At 40.3% G+C, this 18,230-nt stretch overlaps 1 non-coding gene across 1 annotated transcript; it reads left to right on the top strand.

Moving 5' to 3' along the window:
* Positions 1–12,517: 12,517 nt before the first annotated feature.
* LOC112804848 (small nucleolar RNA R71) lies at positions 12,518–12,625 on the top strand. The gene has a single exon (XR_003203467.1). It is a non-coding gene; the product is annotated as a small nucleolar RNA R71 (small nucleolar RNA).
* Positions 12,626–18,230: the final 5,605 nt, after the last annotated feature.

Genomic DNA, 18,230 nt, shown 5'->3' with positions numbered 1-18,230 from the left:
ACCAAGCGGAATATGAGGCACTACTAGCTGGTTTGAAGCTGGCTAGGGAGGTGGGGGCTCAAAAGCTTATCATCTTCAGCGACTCACAAGTCATCACTTCACAAATAGTAGGAAGCTACCAAGCCAAAGATCCCACCATGAAAAAGTATTTGGATAAAACCAGGGAACAGCTCAGACAACTCGGAGAATATGAGGTCCGTCACATACCCCGAGAACAGAATGCCCGAGTTGACGCACTCTCAAAGCTAGCCAGCACCAAACCAGGGGGCAATAATAGAAGCCTCATCCAAGAAATTCTGCAGAACCCATCAATTTCGGAAGAAGAAAAATTCCTAGCCATAACAGGTCAGGATCAAGGATGGATGACTCCCATAATTAATTACCTCAAAACAGAAACACTCCCCACAGAGGAAAAAGAGGCAAAAAGGTTAAAACGGGAGGCACAATATTACACTATCATAAACAACACTCTATACAAAAGAGGGATTTCAATACCATTATTAAAATATGTGCCGACTTCTAACACAAAGGAAGTTTTAGAAAAAGTACACAGTGGCATTTGTGGCAATCATCTCGGAGTGCAAGCACTTACCAAAAAAGTACTCCGGGCAGGATTTTATTGGCCAACTATACAAAAGGAAGCCACAGAGTTCGAAAAGACATGTCCACCATGTCAGAAACATGCCAAATTTCACATCGCCCTACCGGAAGAACTCATCAGCGTGACCTCACCTTGGCCATTCGTAAAATGGGGACTCGACCTTCTTGGACCCTTCCCTCAGGGATCGGGTCAAGTTAAATTTCTCATAGTAGGGGTAGACTATTTCACAAAGTGGATCGAGGCAGAACCCTTAGCTAATGCCACTACTCAAAGAAGTAAAAATTTTTTATATAGGAACATTGTCACAAGGTTCGGGGTTCTATACTCCATTACCATAGACAGTGGTACTTGAAAAACTGAAGATTGATGGTTTAAAAGTTGTAGCAAACTCTCGTTATAAGTATAGTTACTAAACCAAGCAATCAACCTTTCTTGCAAACGTTTTGGTTGTCACAAGTAACAAACCCTTTTAAAATTGATAACCGAGTATTCAAACCTCGGGTCGTCTTCTCAAGGAATTGCAGGGAGGTATGTTCTTATTATTGGTTATGGGTTTTTGTAAATTGGAGTTTTGAAAGTGAGGAACAAGTAAATTCAATGACAAATAAAATAAATAATTAACTATAAAATAAACTTTTGGCAAGATATGAAAATTCGGAAGTCCTATCCTAGTTACTCCTATGAGAATGGAAGTTAATCCCACTTAGTTAACCTTTGCGTAAGCAAGGGAAAGTCAAGTGAACTAATTGGTTAGATTTCCCAAGTCCTAGCCAAATCTTAAGGAAAGACTAGAGTTAGTGGAATTCCAGTTAATTAGCTGACATAACAATCAAGCATGAATAGTTGATAACTTAAGAGCTTCTAGTTAATCAATTAAAGCCAATAATGTGGAAAGCTAAATTGAAATCATAAATATCTGGAATACCTCAAGTAACATTCATTCAAAGCAGTAAAATCTAACATGGAAAAGTTCATAAGCCAATTGGGCAACATAAATCAAATACAAATAAAAGCATTAAAGTATCTAAAAGTAGAGGAGAAGTCAAAATAAAGGAATATTGAACCTGATATGAAGATGAGATAAATCCTAATTTCTAAAAATCCTAATCCTAAATCCTAAGAGAGAGGGGAGAGCCTCTCCCTCTAAAAACTACATCTAAAACCTAAAATTGTGAATTATCAAAGCATGATTATGAATGAATGAATTTTTCCACTTTATAGCCTCTAATCTGTGTTTTCTGGGCCGCAAACTGGGTCGAAAACAACCCAGAAATCGCTGGAGAAGAAATCTGCCACGCTGATTTGTCACTGCAACGCGTCCACGTGGAGCACGCATTCACGTCGCTTACCTGTATGGCCACTATGACAAATTATATACCAAATCGAAGCCCCAAATGTTAGCTTTCCAACGCAAGTGGAACCGCATCATTTGGACCTCTGTAGCTCAAGTTATGATCGTTTTAGTGCAAGAGGGTCAGGCTGACAGCTTTGCAGTTCCTTCAACTTCTTGTATTCCTTCCACTTTTTCTATCATCCCATGTTCCCATAAAATTTTCCACACTTAAATTTTGCACAATATTTATCTTAAGCTAACCAAGGATTCAACTTGGGATTTTTATTTTATTTTTCTGCTTAAGGCTAGTAATGTGGTTATAAAACAAGAGGGGATTTAAAGGCTCAAGGGGCTAACAAGGGTGATGTAAAAGGTAGGCTAATTTGGGAATGGTGAGCTAGAAACAAGTAATGGCCTCAATCATATGCAAGCATGTAAATACACTAAATAATGGACATGTAGACTGAAACAAAGTAAAGATTGCAATCATAGAGAAGAAAACACACAAGAATAAAATATTTATGGTTAAATAATGTAACCATATAAATAAGCTCAAAATCTCACAGGTTGTGTGTTCTTTGGCTTTTACCTATGTTCCAAATAAAACTTCCAAACAAGTTTTTCAAACAGTCTAATTCAAATTAGTGAAATGTTATAAAAATTTTCTTGAAAAAAAAAAATATTACTTCAACTAAGTGGTAAAATATGCACAAAATCAAATAGATATGCAATCAAACATGCAAATGCAACAACGAAAAACAAAAATTGGTGTTGAGAAGGGACTAACTGACCCGTGGAGATTGGTATCGACCTCCCCACACTTAAAGATTGCACTATTCTCGGTGCATGCAAAGATGTGCAGGTGGGCGGGTGTTGTGGTTCCTCAACTGTTGCTCACTGTAAAAGCTTTCTTTGTACCCGTCCTGGTGGCCATCCTGAAAAGGGAGAAGAGAAAGGGTCATGAAGTCAAAGGGATAAAGCAAAGAGCAGGGTAGTACGAGTGATAATCTTTCCAAGTAAGGAAAATAGTGAATGAAAGACATGGTCGCGATTCCATGTAATCAGTTCATCAATGGAAATATGGGGCATGATAAATTGAGGCATTTAGATGCAAGATGTTTATTGGCATGCTGGCAAAGGCATGAGTAGCATAAATCAAGCATTAAAAGCCATAATGTATTATTAGTCGTGAGAAACTAACAATAACGTTTGTATTGACAATTATATTCAATTAATAAAATATTGGAAAGGGGTTTGTGAAAAGCAGGCATTAGAGTAGAAGGATAGAAGATACTGAAAAACAGTGTATAATGCCATACGGGCGTTTTCACAAACACTTAGCATGCATGGTAAATAGTTTATTGAATGCATTAAATTGAACATGCAAGCAATCCTTTAAAAAGTAATATATAATTGTCAAACAATTCACAAAAATATAGAAAATAATGACCCAAATAAATTTCTAACACCAATAAAAATAATGCAATGAATGAAAGTATGCAAATAAATTAAATAAAATGAAAGAAAAGAAGAATGAGAAGTGAAAGAAAAGAAGAAGAGGTAAGTAAGAAAGAGGTAAAGAAAAATTAGGATTGGGGGAGAAAAGATAAAATTTTGGCGCGGATCAGGATAAGCTGTGCGGCGCAAGCGACGCGGACGCGTGGGGGACGCATTTGCGCGATGCGCTTTAAGTAAATCGACGCGGTCGCGTCAGTCACGTAGACACGTGACTCGTTTCATGCGACTGGCGCGAGGGTAGCCTCACGTCCGCACAATTCTCTGTTCAAAAATCTTATTTTGCCAAAATATGGGTGACGCGGTCGCGTGGGTCATGCGATCGCGTGTGTGGCCAATATTGGGATATGACGCGTTTGTGTGGGGCACGCGTTTGCGTGGTAGGGATTGTGTGTCTAGCACTAATCCAGCACCACTCCAGCATAACTTTCGGCTATGCATTCTTATTACGTCGATTACCAGGTCACGCGGCCGCGTGGGTGACGCGGACGCGTGGGAGGCATGTGTTGCATGTGACGCGGACGCGTCAGTGACGCGTTTGTGTAGGGCGATTTGTGCCACAGGCATGCCTCCAGCCACGCTCTTACGTGACTCTCTGTTCGATTTATTATTCTCTCTGAGCCACCTGCGACGCAGTCGCGTCGGTGACGCTGTCGCATCGCGGCTTCCCTTTTTTTATATGCAGAATGCAATGCTAATATGAATGTTATGCAAAACTCTAGGTTCAATACAATAAAATAAAATAAAACTCGAAAATAAATAAAACTAAATAAAAATGAAAAAGGAACGATCATACCATGGTGGGTTGTCTCCCACCTAGCACTTTTAGTTAAAGTCCTTAAGTTGGACATTCTGGTCAGCTTCTTGTTATGGCGGCTTGTGCTTGTATTCATCCAAGAATCTCCACCAGTGTTTGGAATTCCAATGTCCTCCGGGATCCCAAACTAGGCATGTAAAGCCCTTAAGAAGCTTCAAATAGATTTTTAGGCTCCCGGGGTGACAATTGTTAGAGTAGATTCCAGGATCCCAAATCTTGCTTTTACACCCATTTTTGTTGGGATCTGTATTTTTCCAGCTGGGTGATAAGTAATTTGAATTCTCACTGCAGCGGCCAAACAACTTCCTAGACCCATTCAGTTGAGCTTTACACCAATCTTTGCGTTTAAACTTAAAGCTTCCAACCATAAGGAACCTTGCAGGACAATTCTTACTACTGACCATCTTCCTCTTATTCTTAATGCCACAAAGAGCTCTAAGTTGACCATCCGTCTCCAGTAGCCTGGTAGCGCGAAATTGTGATCAATACTTTTCACAACTCAAATAATCCCCGGTAATGAATCCAAAAACTTGGTATTCAACACCATGGCATAAACACAACTTCGCACAACTAACCAGCAAGTGTACTGGGTCGTCCAAGTAATAAACCTTACGCGAGTAAGGGTCGATCCCACAGAGATTGTTGGTATGAAGCAAGCTATGGTCACCTTGTAAATCTTAGTCAGGCAAACTCAAATGGGTATGGTGGTAAACGCATATAACATAAAGATAAAGATAGAGATACTTATGTAATTCATTAGTAGGAATTTCAGATAAGCATATGAAGATGCTTTCCCTTCCGTCTCTCTGCTTTCATACTGTCTTCATCCAATCCTTCTTACTCCTTTCCATGGCAAGCTTAAGCAAGGGTTTCACCGTTGTCAGTGGCTACCTCCCATCCTCTCAGTGGAAATGTTCAACGCACCCTGTCACGGCACGGCTATCCATCTGTCGGTTCTCGATCAGGCCGGAATAGAATCCAGTGATTCTTTTGTGTCTGTCACTAACGCCCCGCCCTCAGGAGTTTGAAGCACGTCACAGTCATTCAATCATTGAATCCTACTCAGAATACCACAGACAAGGTTAGACCTTCCGGATTCTCTTGAATGCCGCCATCAGATCTAGCCTATACCACGAAGATTCCGGTTAAATAATCCAAGAGATATTCACCCAATCGAAGGTAGAACGGAGGTGGTTGTCAGTCACACATTCATAGGTGAGAATGATGATGAGTGTCATGGATCATCACATTCATCAAGTTGAAGAACAAGTGATATCTTAGAACAAGAACAAGCGAAATTGAATAGAAGAACAATAGTAATTGCATTAACACTCGAGGTACAGCAGAGCTCCACACCTTAATCTATGGTGTGTAGAAACTCCACCGTTGAAAATACATAAGAACAAAGTCTAGGCATGGCCGAATGGCCAGCCTCCCAAAGAGGGTTCAATCATAAAAACATGATCAAAAGCTCTCAATACAATAGTAAAAGGTCCTATATATAGAGAACTAGTAGCCTAGGGTGTACAGAGATGAGTAAATGACATAAAAATCCACTTCCGGGCCCACTTGGTGTGTGCTTGGGCTGAGCATTGAAGCATTTTCGTGTAGAGACTCTTCTTGGAGTTAAACGCCAGCTTTTATGCCAGTTTGGGCGTTTAACTCCCATTCTTGTGCCAGTTCCGGCGTTTAACGCTGGGAATTCTGAGGGTGACTTTGAACGCCGGTTTGGGCCATCAAATCTTGGGTAAAGTATGGACTATCATATATTGCTGGAAAGCCCAGGATGTCTACTTTCCAACGCCGTTGAGAGCGCGCCAATTGGGCTTCTGTAGCTCCAGAAAATCGGCTTCGAGTGCAGGGAGGTCAGAATCCAACAGCATCTGCAGTCCTTTTTAGTCTCTGAATCAGATTTTTGCTCAGGTCCCTCAATTTCAGCCAGAAAATACCTGAAATCACAGAAAAACACACAAACTCATAGTAAAGTCCAGAAAAGTGAATTTTAACTAAAAACTAATAAAAATATACTAAAAACTAACTATATCATACCAAAAACACACTAAAAACAATGCCAAAAAGCATACAAATTATCCGCTCATCACAACACCAAACTTAAATTGTTGTTTGTCCTCAAGCAACTGAAAACCAAATAAGATAAAAAGAAGAGAATATGCAATGAATTCCAAAAACATCTATGAAGATCAGTATTAATTAGATGAGCGGGGCTTTTAGCTTTTTGCCTCTGAATAGTTTTGGCATCTCACTCTATCCTTTGAAATTCAGAATGATTGGCTTCTTTAGGAACTTAGAATCCAGATAGTGTTAATGATTCTCCTAGTAAGGTATGATGATTCTTGAACATAGCTACTTATTGAGTCTTGGCTGTGGCCCAAAGCACTCTGTCTTCCAGTATTACCACCGGATACATACATGCCACAGACGCATAATTGGGTGAACCTTTTCAGATTGTGACTCAGCTTTGCTAGAGTCCCCAATTAGAGGTGTCCAGGGTTCTTAAGCACACTCTTTTTTCCTTGGATCACGACTTTATTTCTTTCTTTTTCTTTCTTTTTCTCTTTCTTTTTCTTTCTCTCTTTTTTTTCGAAATTTTTTTTTCATTGCTTTTTCTTGCTTCAAGAATCATTTTTATGATTTTTCAGATCCTCAGTAACATGTCTCCTTTTTCATCATTCTTTCAAGAGCCAACATTTATGAACCACAAATTCAAAAGACATATGCACTGTTTAAGCATACATTCAGAAAACAAAAGTATTGCCACCACATCAAAATAATTAAACTGTTATAAAATTCAAAATTCATGCAATTCTTTTCTTTTCCAATTAAGAACATTTTTCATTCAAGAAAGGTGATGGATTCATAGGACATTCATAACTTTAAGGCATAGACACTAAGATACTAATGATCACAAGACACAAACATAAACAAACATAAGCACTAAAATTTCGAAAAACAGGAAAATAAAGAACAAGGAAATTAAAGAACGGGTCCACTTTAGTGATGGCGGCTCTTTCTTCCTCTTGAAGATCCTATGGACTGCTTGAGCTCCTCAATGTCTCTTCCTTGTCTTTGTTGCACCTCTCTCATGATTCTTTGATCTTCTCTAATTTCATGGAGGATGATGGAGTGTTCTTGATGCTCCACCCTTAGTTGTCCCATGTTGGAACTCAATTCTCCTAGGGAGGTGTTTAGTTGCTCCCAATAGTTTTGTGGAGGAAAGTGCATCCCTTGAGGTATCTCAGGGATCTCATGATGAGTGGGGTCTCTTGTGTGCTCCATCCTCTTCTTAGTGATGGGCTTGTCCTCATCAATAGGGATGTCTCCCTCTATGTCAACTCCAATTGAATAACAGAGGTGACAAATGAGATGAGGGAAGGCTAACCTTGCCAAGGTAGAGGACTTGTCCGCCACCTTGTAAAGTTCTTGAGATATAACCTCATGAACTTCTATTTCTTCTCCAATCATGATGCTATGAATCAAGATAGCCCGGTCTATAGTAACTTCGGACCGGTTGCTAGTGGGAATGATTGAGCGTTGGATAAACTCCAACCATCCTCTAGCCACGGGTTTGAGGTCATGCCTTCTCAATTGAACCGGCTTCCCTCTTGAATCTCTCTTCCATTGGGCGCCCTCTTCACATATGACTGTGAGGACTTGGTCCAACCTTTGATCAAAGTTGACCCTTCTAGTGTAAGGATGTTCATCTCCTTGCATCATGGGCAAATTGAATGCCAACCTTACACTTTCCGGACTAAAATCCAAGTATTTCCCCCGAACCATAGTAAGCCAATTCTTTGGATCCGGGTTCACACTTTGATCATGGTTCTTGGTGATCCATGCATTGGCATAGAACTCTTGAACCATTAAGATTCCGACTTGTTGAATGGGGTTGGTAAGAACTTCCCAACCTCTTCTTCGGATCTCATGTCGGATCTCCGGATGTTCACCCTTTTTGAGTGAAAAAGGGACCTCGGGGATCACCTTCTTCAAGGCCACAACTCCATAGAAGTGGTCTTGATGCACCCTTGAGATGAATCTCTCCATCTCTGGTGCACGAAATTGCAATCACACTTTTGCAACTCCGCACAACTAACCAGCAAGTGTACTGGGTCGTCCAAGTAATACCTTGCGTGAGCAAGGGTCGATCCCACAGAGATTGTCGGCTTGAAGCAAGCTATGGTTGTCTTGTAAATCTTAGTCAGGATATCAGAAATTATCAGGATTGATTGTGAAAAGCAAAAGAACATGAAATGATTACTTGTTTTGCAGTAATGGAGAATAGGTTGAGGTTTGGAGATGCTCCATCTTCTGAATCTCTGCTTTCCTACTGCCTTCTTCTTCAGACACGCAAGACTCCTTCCATGGCAAGCTGTATGTAGGGTTTCACCGTTGTCAATGGCTACCTCCCATCCTCTCAGTGAAAGCGATTGCATATGCTCTGTCACAGCATAGTGGAATTCATCTGTCGGTTCTCAATCAGGCCGGAATAGAATCCAGTGATTCTTTTGCGTCTGTCACTAACGCCCCGCCTTCAGGAGTTTGAAGCACGTCACAGTCATTCAATCATTGAATCCTACTCAGAATACCACAGACAAGGTTTAGACCTTCTGGATTCTCTTGAATGCCGCCATCAATTCTAGCTTATACCACGAAGATTCCAATTAAAGAATCCAAGAGATAACTACTTAATCTAAGGTAGAACGGAGGTGGTTGTCAGGCACACGTTCATAGTTGAGAATGATGATGATTGTCACGGATCATCACATTCATTCGGATTAAGAACAAGTATTATCTTAGAATGGAAGCAAGCATGATTGAATGAGAAACAGTAGTAATTGCATTAATCCATCAAGACACAGCAGAGCTCCTCACCCCCAACCATGGGGTTTAGAGACTCATGCCGTGGAAGGTACACAAAGAAAACGTGTAAAGTGTCATGAGGTCATCAGGTCCAGATACAATGTCAAAAGATCCTATTAATAGTAAACTAGTAGCCTAGGGTGTACAGAAATGAGTAAATGACGTAAAAATCCACTTCTGGGTCCACTTGGTGTGTGCTTGGGCTGAGCAATGAAGCATTTTCGTGTAGAGACCTTTTCTGGAGTTAAACGCCAGCTTTCATGCCAGTTTGGGCGTTTAACTCCAAGTTTTATGCCAGTTCCGGCGTTTAACGCTGGAATTTCTGAGGCTGATTTGCCACGCCGGTTTGGGCCATCAAATCTTGGGCAAAGTATGAACTATCATATATTGCTGGAAAGCCCAGGATGTCTACTTTCCAATGCCGATGAGAGCGCGCCAATTGGGCTTCTGCAGCTCCAGAAAATTCGCTTCGAGTGCAGGGAGGTCAGAATCCAACAGCATCTGCAGTCCTTTTTGGTCTCGGAATCAGATTTTTGCTCAGGACCCTCAATTTCAGCCAGAAAATACCTGAAATCACAGAAAAACACACAAACTCATAGTAAAGTCCAGAAAAGTGAATTTTAGCTAAAAACTAATAAAAATATACTAAAAACTAACTAGATTATACTAAAAACATACTAAAAACAATGCCAAAAAGCATACAAATTATCCGCTCATCAATCTCCCATGACTCGGAGGTGGAAGCTTTTGCCTTCCCTTTCCTCTTTCTAGAGGTTTCTTCGGCCTTGGATGCCATAAATGGTTATGGAAAAACAAAAAGCAATGCTTTTACCACACCAAACTTAAAAGGTTTGCTCGTCCTCGAGCAAAAGAAGAAAGAAGAGAGTAGAAGAAGAAGAAATGAGGAAGAAGGGAATGGCTTTTGTGTTTGGCCAAAAGGGGGAGAAGTGGTGTTTAGGTTGTGTGAGAATGAAGGAGTGAAGATGTGTTTATATAGGAGTGGGGGGTGGTGATGGTTCGGCTATGTGAGGGTGGGTTTGGGAGGGAAAGTGTTTTGTGAGGGTGGGTTTGAATGGTTAGGTAGGTGGGGTTTTATGAAGGATGGATGTGAGTGGTGAAGAGAAAGATGGGATTTGATAGGTGAAGGGTTTTTGGGGAAGAGGTGTTGAGGTGATTGGTGAATAGGTGAAGAAGAAGAGAGAGAGTGGTGGGGTAGGTGGGGATCCTGTGGGGTCCACAGATCCTGAGGTGTCAAGGAAAAGTCATCCCTGCACCAAATGGCATACAAAAATGCGTTTTTAGCCATTTCTGGCGTTAAATGCCGGGCTGGTGCCCATTTCTGGCATTTAACGCCAGCTTCTTGCCCTTTTCTGGCGTTTAACGCCAGTCTGGTGCCCCTTTCTGGCGTTAAACGCCCAGAATGGTGCCAGACTGGGCGTTAAACGCCCAACAGCTAGCCTCACTAGCGTTTAAACGCCAGCACGCTCTCCTCCAGGGTGTGCTATTTTTCTTTCTGTTTTTCATTCTGTTTTTGCTTTTTTCATTGATTTTGTGACTTCTCATGATCATCAACCTACGAAAAATATAAAATAACAAAAGAGAATAGATAAAATATAACATTGGGTTGCCTCCCAACAAGCGCTTCTTTAATGTCATTAGCTTGACAGAGGACTCTCATGGAGCCTCAGAAATGCTCAGAGCTATGTTGGAACCTCCCAACACCAAACTTAGAGTTTGAATGTGGGGGTTCAACACCAAACTTAGAGTTTGGTTGTGGCCTCCCAACACCAAACTTAGAGTTTGACTGTGGGGGCTCTGTTTGGCTCTGTTTTGAGAGAATCTCTTCATGCTTACTCTCCATGGTGACAGAGGGATATCCTTGAGCCTCAAACACAAAGGATTCTTCATTCACTTGAATGATCAACTCTCCTCTATCAACATCAATCACAGCCTTTGCTGTGGCTAGGAAGGGTCTGCCAAGGATGATGGATTCATCCATGCACTTCCCAGTCTCTAGGACTATGAAATCAGTAGAGATGTAATGGTCTTCAACTTTTACCAGAACATCCTCTACAAGTCCATGGGCTTGTTTTCTTGAATTGTCTGCCATCTCTAGTGAGATTTTTGCAGCTTGCACCTCAAAGATCCTTAACTTCTCCACTACAGAGAGAGGCATGAGGTTTACACTTGACCCTAAGTCACACAAGGCCTTCTTGAAGGTCATGGTGCCTATGGTACAAGGTATTGAAAACTTCCCAGGATCCTGTCTCTTTTGAGGCAGTTTCTGCCTAGACAAGTTATCCAGTTCTTTGGTGAGCAAAAGGGCTTCATCCTCCCAAGTCTCATTTCCAAATAACTTGTCATTTAACTTCATGATTGCTCCAAGGTATTTAGCAACTTGCTCTTCAGTGACATACTCATCCTCTTTAGAGGAAGAACACTCATTAGAGCTCATGAATGGCAGAAGTAAGTCCAATGGAATCTCTATGGTCTCATTTTGAGCCTCAGATTCCCATGGTTCCTCATTGGGGAACTCATTGGAGGCCAGTGGACGTCCATTGAGGTCTTCCTCAGTGGCGTTCACTGCCTCTCCTTCCTCCCAAAATTCGGCCATGTTGATGGCCTTGCACTCTCCTTTTGGATTTTCTTCTGTATTGCTTGGAAGAGTACTAGGAGGGAGTTCAGTAATTTTCTTGCTCAGCTGTCCCACTTGTGCCTCCAAGTTTCTAATGGAGGACCTTGTTTCAGTCATGAAACTTTGAGTGGTTTTGATTAGATCAGAGACCATGGTTGCTAAGTCAGAGGTATTCTGCTTAGGATTCTCTGTCTGTTGTTGAGAAGATGATGGAAAAGGCTTGCTATTGCTAAACCTGTTTCTTCCACCATTATTATTGTTGAAACCTTGTTGAGGTCTCTGTTGATCCTTCCATGAGAAATTTGGATGATTTCTCCATGAAGGATTATAGGTGTTTCCATAGGATTCTCCCATGTAATTCACCTCTTCCATTGAAGGGTTCTCAGGATCATAGGCTTCTTCCTTAGATGAAGCCTCCTTAGTACTGCTTGGTGCATTTTGCATTCCAGACAGACTTTGAGAAATCATATTGACTTGTTGAGTCAATATTTTGTTCTGAACTAATATGGCATTTAGAGTGTCAATCTCAAGAACTCCTTTCTTCTGACTAGTCCCATTGTTCACAGGATTTCTTTCAGAAGTGTACATGAATTGGTTATTTGCAACCATTTCAATCAGCTCTTGAGCTTCTGTAGGCGTCTTCTTCAGATGAAGAGAGCCTCCAGCAGAGCTATCCAAAGACATTTTGGATAGTTCAGAGAGACCATCATAGAAAATACCTATGATGCTCCATTCAGAAAGCATATCAGAAGGACACTTTCTGATTAATTGTTTGTATCTTTCCCAAGCTTCATAGAGGGATTCTCCTTCCTTCTGTCTGAAGGTTTGGACTTCCACTCTAAGCTTACTCAATTTTTGATGTGGAAAGAACTTTGCCAAGAAGGCATTGACTAGCTTTTCCCAAGAGTCCAGGCTTTCCTTAGGTTGAGAGTCCAACCATGTCCTAGCTCTGTCTCTTACAGCAAAAGGGAATAGCATAAGTCTGTAGACCTCAGGGTCAACCCCATTAGTCTTGACAGTGTCACAGATTTGCAAGAATTCAGCTAAAAACTGATGAGGATCTTCCAATGGAAGTCCATGGAACTTGCAATTCTGTTGCATTAGAGAAACTAATTGAGGCTTAAGCTCAAAGTTGTTTGCTCCAATGGCAGGGATAGAGATGCTTCTCCCATAAAAGTCGGGAGTAGGTGCAGTAAAGTCACCCAGCACCTTCCTTGCATTGTTGGCATTGTTGTTGTTTTCGGCTGCCATGTGTTCTTCTTCTTTGAAGAATTCGGCTAGGTCCTCTACAGAGAGTTGTGCCTTAGCTTCTCTTAGCTTTCGCTTCAAGGTCCTTTCAGGTTCAGGATCAGCCTCAACAAGAATGCTTTTGTCCTTGCTCCTGCTCATAAGAAAGAGAAGAGAACAAGAAAATGTGGAATCCTCTATGTCACAGTTTAGAGATTCCTTGGGGTGTCAGAGGAAAAGAAAAATAGAAGGCAGAAGTAGAAAATTCGAACTTATCAAAGAAGATGGAGTTCGAATTTTGCATTAAGGAATAGTGTTAGTCCATAAATAGAAGGATGTGAGAAGAAGGGAAGTAATTTTCGAAAATTGAGTGAAAGATTTTGAAAACATTTTAAAAAACACTAATTAATTTTCGAAAACCAAGAGTGGGAAAGAGATCAAGTGATTTTTGAAAAAGATTTTGAAATTAGAAATCAAAAAGATTTGATTGAAAGCTATTTTGAAAAAGATGTGGTTAAGAAGATATGATTGATTTTAAAAAGATGTGATTGAGAAGATATGATTTGAAAGACATTTTAAAAAAAAATTGATTTTGAAAATTAAAAACTTGGCTAACAAGAAAAGATATGATTCAAACATTAAACCTTTCTCAATAGAAAAGGCAACATACTTGAAATGTTGAATCAAATCATTGATTGATAGCAAGTATTTTTTAAAAATAGAGAGAAATTGATTTTGAAAAAGATTTGATTGAAAAGATATGATTTGAAAAAGATTTGATTTTGAAAAAGTTTGAGAACTGAAAAAAAAATCTGCATTAAAAACAAAATCTTCCCTCTTGTGCCATCCTGGCGTTAAACGCCCAGAATGGTGCACATTCTGGCGTTTAACGCCCAAAACTATACCCTTTTGGGCGTTAAACGCCCAACCAGGTACCCTGGCTGGCATTTAAACGCTAGTCTGTCCTTCTTCACTGGGCGTTTTGAACGCCCAGCTTTTTCTGTGTAATTCCTCTGCTGTATGTTCTGAATCTTCAATTCTCTGTATTATTGACTTGAGAATACACAAATTAAAAATATTTTTGGATTTTTAATAATGAGGAAAAATCAAAATGCAACAAGAATCAAATATCAATGCATGCAAGACACCAAACTTAGCAGTTTGTATACTACTGACACTAATGGGAATGCATATGAGACACATAAACACTCAAGTCAAGGGAATTCAAAGATTAGAGTAAGAAATCATCAAGAATTATTTGAAGATCCTTAAGACACATGAATGAATGCATGCAATTGACACCAAACTTAACATGAGACACTAGACTCAAACAAGAAATATTTTTGGATTTTATGACTTTGTAAATTTTTTTGTGCTTTTTTCGAAAATTAAGTGGAAAAAGAAAATAAAGGCATCAAAATTCTTAATGAGAATTCCAGGAATCATGCAATGTTTAGTCTAGGACTCCGGTCCAGGAATTAGACATGGCTTCACAGCCAGCTAAGCTTTCAAAGAAAGCTTCGGTCCAAAACACTAGACATGGCCAATGGCCAGCCAAGCCTTAGCAAATCACTGCTCCAATAGCAAGATTGATAGAAATCAACAAGCTCTTGTGATGATAAGTTGAAACCTCGGTCCAATGAAATTAGACATGGCTTCACAGCCAGCCAGATTTCAACAGATCATCATGAAACTCTAGAATTCATTCTCAAGAACTCTGAAGAAAAAAAATACCTAATCTAAGCAACAAGATGAACCGTCAGTTGTCCATACTCGAACAATCCCCGGCAACGGCGCCAAAAACTTGGTAGCGCGAAATTGTGATCAATACTTTTCACAACTCAAATAATCCCCGGTAATGAATCCAAAAACTTGGTATTCAACACCATGGCATAAACACAACTTCGCACAACTAACCAGCAAGTGTACTGGGTCGTCCAAGTAATAAACCTTACGCGAGTAAGGGTCGATCCCACAGAGATTGTTGGTATGAAGCAAGCTATGGTCACCTTGTAAATCTTAGTCAGGCAAACTCAAATGGGTATGGTGGTAAACGCATATAACATAAAGATAAAGATAGAGATACTTATGTAATTTATTAGTAGGAATTTCAGATAAGCGTATGAAGATGCTTTCCCTTCCGTCTCTCTGCTTTCATACTGTCTTCATCCAATCCTTCTTACTCCTTTCCATGGCAAGCTTAAGCAAGGGTTTCACCGTTGTCAGTGGCTACCTCCCATCCTCTCAGTGGAAATGTTCAACGCACCCTGTCACGGCACGGCTATCCATCTGTCGGTTCTCGATCAGGCCAGAATAGAATCCAGTGATTCTTTTGCGTCTGTCACTAACGCCCCGCCCTCAGGAGTTTGAAGCACGTCACAGTCATTCAATCATTGAATCCTACTCAGAATACCACAGACAAGGTTAGACCTTCCGGATTCTCTTGAATGCCGCCATCAGTTCTAGCCTATACCACGAAGATTCCGGTTAAAGAATCCAAGAGATATTCACCCAATCGAAGGTAGAACGGAGGTGGTTGTCAGTCACACGTTCATAGGTGAGAATGATGATGAGTGTCACGGATCATCACATTCATCAAGTTGAAGAACAAGTGATATCTTAGAACAAGAACAAGCAGAATTGAATAGAAGAACAATAGTAATTGCATTAACACTCGAGGTACAGCAGAGCTCCACACCTTAATCTATGGTGTGTAGAACCTCCACCATTCAAAATACATAAGAACAAAGTCTAGGTATGGCCGAATGGCCAGCCTCCCAAAGAGGGTTCAATCATAAAAACATGATCAAAAGCTCTCAATACAATAGTAAAAGGTCCTATATATAGAGAACTAGTAGCCTAGGGTGTACAGAGATGAGTAAATGACATAAAAATCCACTTCCGGGCCCACTTGGTGTGTGCTTGGGCTGAGCATTGAAGCATTTTCGTGTAGAGACTCTTCTTGGAGTTAAACGCCAGCTTTTATGCCAGTTTGGGCGTTTAACTCCCATTCTTGTGCCAGTTCCGGCGTTTAACGCTGGGAATTCTGAGGGTGACTTTGAACGCCGGTTTGAACCATCAAATCTTGGGCAAAGTATGGACTATCATATATTTCTGGAAAGCCCAGGATGTCTACTTTCCAACGCCGTTGAGAGCGCGCCAATTGGGCTTCTGTAGCTCCAGAAAATCAGCTTCGAGTGCAGGGAGGTCAGAATCCAACAGCATCTGCAGTCCTTTTTAGTCTCTGAATCAGATTTTTGCTCAGGTCCCTCAATTTTAGCCAGAAAATACCTGAAATCACAGAAAAACATACAAACTCATAGTAAAGTCCAGAAAAGTGAATTTTAACTAAAAACTAATAAAAATATACTAAAAACTAACTAGATCATACTAAAAACATACTAAAAACAATGCCAAAAAGCGTACAAATTATCCGCTCATCATAGCCCATATTCAAGTGGAATTAGAAAGCTAAGGGATATGAATTTTACCCACTTGAATGTTGTGAAGGATGATGGTAACTTAGGGGGAGGTGTTTCTAATAAACGTGCAAGCTCCACTCCCTTGTGCTCTTCTTTGACATCTTCCACCTCTTTGCAAACTTCTTTAATTTCAACCTCTTCCTCTTGATAGCTTTCTTCTGATTCAATTTCTTCTTTATTGTTCCCCAAGGGCATGGAAGGTTGTGCTTCTTCTTCTTTAATCTCCATGTCAAGTCCAATGGGAGAGGATTCAAATGTAGATAAGAATTCATTAATGATTGAATCCATCTCTTGATCGTCTCCTTCAAAGTCTTCAACCATGATATGCTTTGGAGGTTGTACACCCTCCTCAACATCAGTTTCAAACGTCTTTGAAGGAGGCTCTATAACTTGACTTTCCCATAGATGTTCAGCATCTCCTAAGTCTTCAACCACTGCTTCCTCTTCTTCTTCAATAATTCTGGCTTCCTCCACTTGTTCCAGTACAAATTCATGCTCCTTACTGTCTACCGGAGTTTCTAATGTCTCCTTCATGCTACGTTCTTCATTAGATTGTCCACATGAAGCCATGGGGGTTCCTTGACTGTCCGAACATTGCGAAGCTAATTGATTCATCGCTTGCTCCAGTTGATGAAGGGTTGCATGAAATTGATCTACTGATTCCTTGAGGTGAGCCTGTGATTCTTGGGTCGATCCAAAAATTGGCAGTGGTGGTTCTTGGGAGTAATTGGGGTGGAATTGAGGTAGTTCTACATATGGTTCATACGGTTTATAGGGTGGTTGGTATGGTGGATATGGGCTAGGGTCATATAGAGGTGAATGGTGGAAAGGGGCTTGTGAGTGTGGTGGTTCAAAGTTATGTTGTGAGGATGGTCTCTGAGCATACGGTGGGGCTTACTGGTAGCTACTAGGCGGTCCACCATATCTATCAGCTTGGTATGCATTGTAGGATGGTCTTTGTCTATGATATCTTGGAAGGTGTTGTTGCCTAAAGGGTTGATCAGATCCTCTTGGCTCCGTCCATCTTTGATTGCTTTGACCTTGATGCATATTCCTGTTATAGCTTCCATTCCTTGCAACAAAATTAGAACTAAAATCAGAGCGAGATGGGTGAGAATTCATAGTAGTTATCAAAAATAAGGGGGAAAACGAAGAAACAAATAAACAAGTAAAATAAAAATATTTTTTTGAAAAATATTTACAATAACCAATAATAAGGCACACGTTTACAATTCCCCGGTAACGGCGACATTTTGAAGAACTGAAGATTGATGGTTTAGAAGTTGTAGCAAAGTCTCGTTGTAAGTATAGTTACTAAACCAAGCAATCAAACTTTCTTACAAACGTTTTGGTTGTCACAAGTAACAAACCCTTTTAAAATTGATAACCGAGTATTCAAACCTCGGGTCGTCTTCTCAAGAAATTGTAGGGAGGTATGTTCTTATTATTGGTTATGGGTTTTTGTAAATTGGGGTTTTGAAAGTGAGGAACAAGTAAATTCAATGACAAATAAAATAAATAATTAACTATAAAATAAACTTTTGGCAAGATATGAAAATTCGGAAGTCTTATCCTATTTACTCCTATGAGAATGGAAGTTAATCCCACTTAGTTAACCTTTGCGTAAGCAAGGGAAAGTCAAGTGAACTAATTGGTTAGATTTCCCAAGTCCTAGCCAAATCTTAAGGAAAGACTAGAGTTAGTGGAATTCCAGTTAATTAGCCGACATAACAATCTAGCAT

The sequence above is a fragment of the Arachis hypogaea genome, chromosome 5 (genome assembly GCF_003086295.3).
Source record: "Arachis hypogaea cultivar Tifrunner chromosome 5, arahy.Tifrunner.gnm2.J5K5, whole genome shotgun sequence".
Lineage (NCBI taxonomy): Eukaryota > Viridiplantae > Streptophyta > Magnoliopsida > Fabales > Fabaceae > Arachis > Arachis hypogaea.
The sequence above is the reverse complement of the archived record's forward strand: the minus strand, read 5'-3'. Positions and strand labels throughout refer to the sequence as shown.